Genomic DNA, 7,188 nt, shown 5'->3' on the forward strand with positions numbered 1-7,188 from the left:
ACTCTGCAGGCACCTTATCTGCCTCCCAAATTACCACAGTGATAGCTCTTTTTTAACCAAATTCTTTGAGACTGCATAGCATGGATCTCCATTTTTCTAGCATCTGCTATCAGATACTTTACCATCTGCTGACCAACTGCTAGGTCAGTGCCATGTATTTATAATATTTTGTTATACGAAATCTTGTATTAATTAAGCAAAACTAGATAATGTAACAGATAAAGCCTAAAATGTTATGGAGTAACTCAAGAGAAGTCTATTGATATTACCTGTAGACATAAGGACCACCTACTGCTGGGAGAGAAAGGGGATGGGGGAGAGGTACTTCTTTATACTGTAATTCAATCACCCATCCTGGAAGAGCCTGAGTCATCTACAAACACGTGTTCCAAGTTTGTTTTGAGACTCCCCACTGAACAGTTAAAAAGAACTTTGACCACCAACAGGGCAAAAGAAACATGAAACAGGTAGTTGAAAAAGAGGTTACAAATACTATATCAATTACAGCCTGTGACACAATTTATTCTAAATCTTACACCTGGAGAGGGCAGACAGCAGAAGCAAAAAGAACTACAATCCTGCAGCTTGTGGAACAAAAACCACATTCACAGAAAGATAGGCAAGATGAAAAGGCAGAGGGCTATGTACCAGATAAAGGAACAAGATAAAACCCCAGAAAAACAACTAAATGAAGTGGAGATAGGCAACCTTCCAGAAAAAGAATTCAGAATAATGATAGTGAAGATAATCCAGGACCTCGGAAAAAGAATGGAGGCAAAGATCGAGAAGATGCAAGAAATGCTTAACAATGACCTAGAAGAATTAAAAAACAGAAAACCAGAGATGAACAATACAATAACTGAAATGAAAACTACACTGGAAGGAATCAATAGCATAATAACTGAGGCAGAAGAACGGATAAGTGACCTGGAAGACAGAATGGTGAAATTCACTGCTGTGGAACAGAATAAAGAAAAAAGAATGAAAAGAAATGAAGACAGCCTAAGAGACCTCTGGGACAACATTAAACGCAACAACATTCGCATTATAGGGGTCCCAGAAGGAGAAGAGAGAGAGAAAGGACCCGAGAAAATATTTGAAGACATTATAGTCGAAAAATTCCCTAATATGGGAAAGGAAATAGCCACCCAAGTCCAGGAAGCTCAGAGAGTCCCGTACAGGATAAACCCAAGGAGAAACATGCCGTGACACATAGTAATCAAATTGGCAAAAATTAAAGAGAAAGAAAAATTATTGAAAGCAGCAAGGGAAAAACGACAAATAACATACAAGGGAACTCCCATAAGGTTAACAGCTGATTTCTCAGCAGAAACTCTACAAGCCAGAAGGGAGTGGCATGCTATACTTAAAGTGATGAAAGGGAAGAACCTACAACCAAGATTACTCTACCCAGCAAGGATCTCATTCAGATCTGATGGAGAAATCAAAAGCTTTACAGACAAGCAAAACCTAAGAGAATTCAGCACCACCAAACCAGCTCTACAACAAGTGCTAAAGGAACTTCTCTAAGTGGGAAACACAAGAGAAGAAAAGGACCTACAAAAGCAAACCCAAAACAATTAAGAAAATGGTCATAGGAACATACATAGAGATAATTACCTTAAACGTGAAAGGATTAAATGCTCTAACCAAAAGACACAGGCTTGCTGAATGGATACAAAAACAAGACCCATATATATGCTGTCTACAAGAGACCCACTTCAGACCTAGGGACACATACAGACTGAAAGTGAGGGAATGGAAAATGATATTCCATGCAAATGGAAATCATAAGAAAGCTGGAGTAGCAATACTCATATCAGATAAAATAGACTTTAAAATAAAGAATGTTACAAGAGACAAGGAAGGACACTACATAATGGTCAAGGGATCGATCCAAGAAGAAGATATAACAATTATAAATATATATGCACCCAACATAGGAGCACCTCAATACATAAGGCAACTGCTAACAGCTATAAAAGAGGAAATGGACAGTAACACAATAATAGTGGAGGACTTTAACACCTCACTTACACCAATGGACAGATCATCCAAAGTGAAAATAAATAAGGAAACAGAAGCTTTAAATGACACAATAGACCAGATAGATTTAATTGATATTTATAGGACATTCCATCCAAAAACAGCAGATTACACTTTCTTCTCAAGTGTGCACAGAACATTCTCCAGGATAGATCACATCTTGGGTCACAAATGAAGCCTCAGAAAATTTAAGAAAATTGAAATCATATGAAGCATCTTTTCTGACCACAACGCTATGAGATTAGAAATGAATTACAGGGAAAAAACCGAAAAAAACACAAAAACATGGAGGCTAAACAATACATTACTAAATAACCAAGAGATCACTGAAGAAATCAAAGAGGAAATCAAAAAATACCTAGAGACAAATGACAATGAAAACACGATGATCCAAAACCTATGGGCTGCAGCAAAAGCAGTTCTAAGAGGGAAGTTTATAGCTATACAAGCCTACCTCAAGAAACAAGAAAAATCTCAAATAAACAACCTAACCTTACACCTAAAGGAACTAGAGAAAGAAGAAGAAACAAAACCCAAAGTTAGTAGAAGGAAAGAAATCATAAAGATCAGAGTAGAAATAAATGAAATAGAAACAAAGAAAACAATAACAAAGATCAATAAAACTAAAAGCTGGTTCTTTGAGAAGATAAACAAAATTGATAAACCATTAGCCAGACTCATAAAGAAAAAGAGGGAGAGGACTCAAATCAATAAAATTAGAAATGAAAATGGAGAAGTTACAATACACACTGCAGAAATACAAAGCATCCTAAGAGACTACTGCAAGCAACACTAGGCCAATAAAATGGACAACCTGGAAGAAATGGACAAATTCTTAGAAAGGTATAACCTTCCAAGACTGGACCAGGAATAAATAGAAAATATGAACAGACCAATCACAAGTAAAGATTAAAAATCTTCCAACAAACAAAAGTCCAGGACCAGATGGCTTCACAGGTGAATTCTATCAAACATTTAGACAAGAGCTAACACCCATCCTTCTCAAACTCTTCCAAAAAATTACAGAGGAAGGAACACTCCCAAACTCATTCTATGAGGCCACCATCACCCTGATACCAAAACCAGACAAAGATACTACAAAAAAAGAAAATTACAGACCAATATCACTGATGAATATAGATGCAAAAATCCTCAACAAAATACTAGCAAACAGAATCCAACAACACATTAAAAGGATCATACACCATGATCAAGTGGGATTTATCCCAGGGATGCAAAGATTCTTCAATATACGCAAATTAAGCAATGTGATACACCATATTAACATATTGAAGAATAAAAACCATATGATCATCTCAATAGATGCAGAAAAAGCTTTTGACAAAATTCAACATCCATTTAAGATAAAAACTCTCCAGAAAGTGGGCATAGAGGGAACTTACCTCAACATAATAAAGGCCATATACGACAAACCCACAGCAAACATCATTCTCAATGGTGAAAAACTGAAAGCCTTTCCTCTAAGATGAGGAACAAGACAAGGATGTCCACTCTCACCACCATTATTCAACATAGTTTTGGAAGTCCTAGCCATGGCAATCAGAGAATAAAAAGAAATAAAAGGAATACAAATTGGAAAAGAAGAAGTAAAACTGTTACTGTTTGCAGATGACATGATACTATACATAGAGAATCCTAAAAATGCCACCAGAAAACTACTAGAGCTAATCAATGAATTTGGTAAAGTTGCAGGATACAAAATTAATGCACAGAAATCTCTTGCATTCCTATACACTAATGATGAAAAATCTGAAAGAGAAATTAAGGAAACACTCCCATTTACCACTGCAACAAAAAGAATAAAATACCTAGGAATAAACCTACCTAGGGAGACAAAAGACCTGTGTGCAGAAAACTATAAGACACTGATGAAAGAAATTAAAGATGATACCAACAGATGGAGAGATATACCATGTTCTTGGATTGGAAAAATCAATATTGTGAAAATGACTATACTACCCAAAGCAATCTACAGATTCAATGCAATCCCTATCAAATTACCAATGGCATTTTTTACGGAACTAGAACAAAAAATCTTAAAATTTGTATGGAGACCCAAAAGACCCCGAATAGCCAAAGCAGTCTTGAGGGAAAAAATCAGAGCTGGAGAAATCAAACACCCTGACTTCAAACTATACTACAAAGCTACAGTAATCAAGACTATATGGTTCTGGCACAAAAACAGAAACATAGATCAATGGAACAAGATAGAAAGCCCAGAGATAAACCCACACACCTATGGTCAACTAATCTATGACAAAGGAGGCAAGGATATACAATGGAGAAAAGACAGTGTCTTCAATAAGTGGTGCTGGGAAAACTGGACAGCTACATGTAAAAGAATGAAATTAGAACACTCCCTAACATCAAACACAAAAATAAACTCAAAATGGATTAGAGACCTAAATGTAAGACCGGATACTATAAAACTCTTAGAGGAAAACATAGGAAGAACACTCTTTGACATAAATCACAGCAAGATCTTTTTTGATCCACCTCCTAGAGTAATGGAAATAAAAACAAAAATAAACAAATGGGACCTAATGAAACTTCAAAGTTTTTGCACAGCAAAGGAAACCATAAACAAGACGAAAAGACAACCCTCAGCATGGGAGAAAATATTTGCAAACAAATAAATGGACAAAGGATTAATCTCCAAAATATATAAACAGCTCATGCAGCTCAACATTAAAAAACAAACAACCCAATCCAAAAATGGGCAGAAGACCTAAATAGACATGTCTCCAAAGACATACAGATGGCCAAGAAGCACCTGAAAAGCTGCTCAACATCACTAATTAGTAGAGAAATGCAAATCAAAACTACAATGAGGTATCACCTCACACCAGTTAGAATGGGCATCATCAGAAAATCTACAAACAACAAATGCTGGAGAGGGTGTGGAGAAAAGGGAACCCTCTTGCACTGTTGGTGGCAATGTAAATTGTTACAGCCACTATGGAGAACAGTATGGAGGTTCCTTAAAAAACTAAAAATAGAATTACCATATGATCCAGCAATCTCAGTACTGGGCATATACCCAGAGAAAACCATAATTCAAAAAGACACATGCACCCCAATGTTCATTGCAGCACTATTTACAATATCCAGGTCATGGAAGCAACCTAAATGCCCATCAACAGACGAATGGATAAAGAAGTTGTGGTACATATATACAATGGCATATTACTCAGCCATAAAAAGGAACGAAACTGGGTCATTTGTTGAGACATGGATGGATCTGGAGACTGTCATACAGAGTGAAGTAAGTCAGAAAGAGAAAAACAAATATCGTATATTAACGCATGTATGCGGAACGTAGAAAAATGATACAGATGAACTGGTTTGCAGGGTAGAAGATGAGACACAGATGTAGAGAACAAACGTATGGACACCAAGAGTGGAAAGCCGTGGTGGGGTGGGGATGGTGGTGTGATGAATTGGGCAATTGGGATTGACATGTATACACTGATGTGTATAAAATTGATGACTAATAAGAACCTACTGTATAAAAAAGTAAATAAAATAAAATAAAAACTATTATGAGCAAATATGAATGTTGCTTTAAGACCTAAAAAAAAAAAAAAACGAAAACTTACACCTGTGGTTCTCAACCTATTGAACCCGCAGAAGTGCAACAGCATCACCTAGGAACTTGTTGAAAATGCAAAATTTCAAGCTGTATTCCACACTTACTGAATCAGAAACATTGGGGTTAAGGTTCAGCACTCTGTGTTTAATGAGCCCTCCAGGTGAATCAAATGCAGGCTAGGATTTGAGAACCATTGGGTTTCAAAACATCAATATTGTTTTGAGAAGTGGGTGCAGTGACCGATAAGACTTTGATTCTCTTTCCTAGAAAGACTAAATGCAGTTATATGGTAGCTGTTTTTGTGTGAAAGTTTAAGTATGAAAAGAAGAGAGTGGGGGCTGGAGTGTGACAGACAATGATTATTGACCTCTTCAGCTTTCCTTACAACGTTCTGAGATATCTGAAAACTGGAAAGTTAAGAACTCTCCTTCTTCGATTCTATTGCTGCTAAGTTTCCAGATATGATTTAGGTTCTGCCAATTACACGCACTCATGTGAGATTTGTAAGGTGAAAGTGAATCTCACAAGTCAATGCTACCCTTCTACTGTTCTGTTTATTTCTGCTGTAAGCCCAGGTTGGAAGAATTGGAATTATCTCTAGCAGCTGTGGCCGAGATCCTGGTGTCTGCTCTTAAGTTTTGTGGCAGTCCAGAGTTAGGAGGTGAGATATCCATTTTGTTGGTGTCGATTGTGGTGGAGATGATGCAGTTCTGGAGCTGGGAACTAAGGTGATCATTTCTTTGAATTGCCAAACAGCTCCTGATACTCTGTTTTTCTGTTCATGGCAAGGGCAGAAGTTCTTTTGGTGGTTCAGCTTTTCAGTGTGACTTTGTGGATAGTTCTTGGATGCCCAAATCAGAGCCTATTTCATCAGCCCTTCCTCCCAGCCATTTTTTATCATATAATAAATTTTACTAGAGTGGATTTCAGTTTTCTGAAGCTGTTTCTAAATGATATAGTAGGTGACCTGTAGTTTATCCTCTCTGGAAGCTTTTAGCACTTTTTTTTTAGATAAGATTTCCATTATCTTTTGTGTCCTAAACTTTTACAACAATTTGTTCTAAATTGTGGGTCTATTTTGATTCATGTGCTAGGCACTGGGTAAGTTTTGGTATGAAGACTTAAATCTGAGCACAGGGAAATTTTTTTAATATTATTATAATCGATAATTTCCTTCACTCTCTTTTCTTTGCTGTCTCTAGATATCTTTCAATTCTTTGCTCTCACTCTTTCATCCTCTAAAATTTTCTTCAGCTTTCTAAGAGTTTCTAAATGTTAATTCCTCCTACTGAATTATTTTTTCAGCCCTCATATTTTTTATTTCTAAGATTTTTTCCTTTTTTATGCCATACTGCTCTTATTTTTTGTATGTAATCTTTTCTTGAATCTTTCCAAAGATTAATTCCACCCCACTCAGCTTTACTGAAGTATGATTGACAAATAAAAATTGTATATATTTAAGGTATACAATCTGATGTCTTGCTATACATATACATTTTGGAGTGATTACCACAATCAAGCTAATTAGC

The sequence above is a fragment of the Balaenoptera borealis genome (genome assembly GCF_965194805.1).
Source record: "Balaenoptera borealis genome assembly, chromosome: 2".
In the NCBI taxonomy this organism is placed as follows: Eukaryota; Metazoa; Chordata; class Mammalia; order Artiodactyla; family Balaenopteridae; genus Balaenoptera; species Balaenoptera borealis.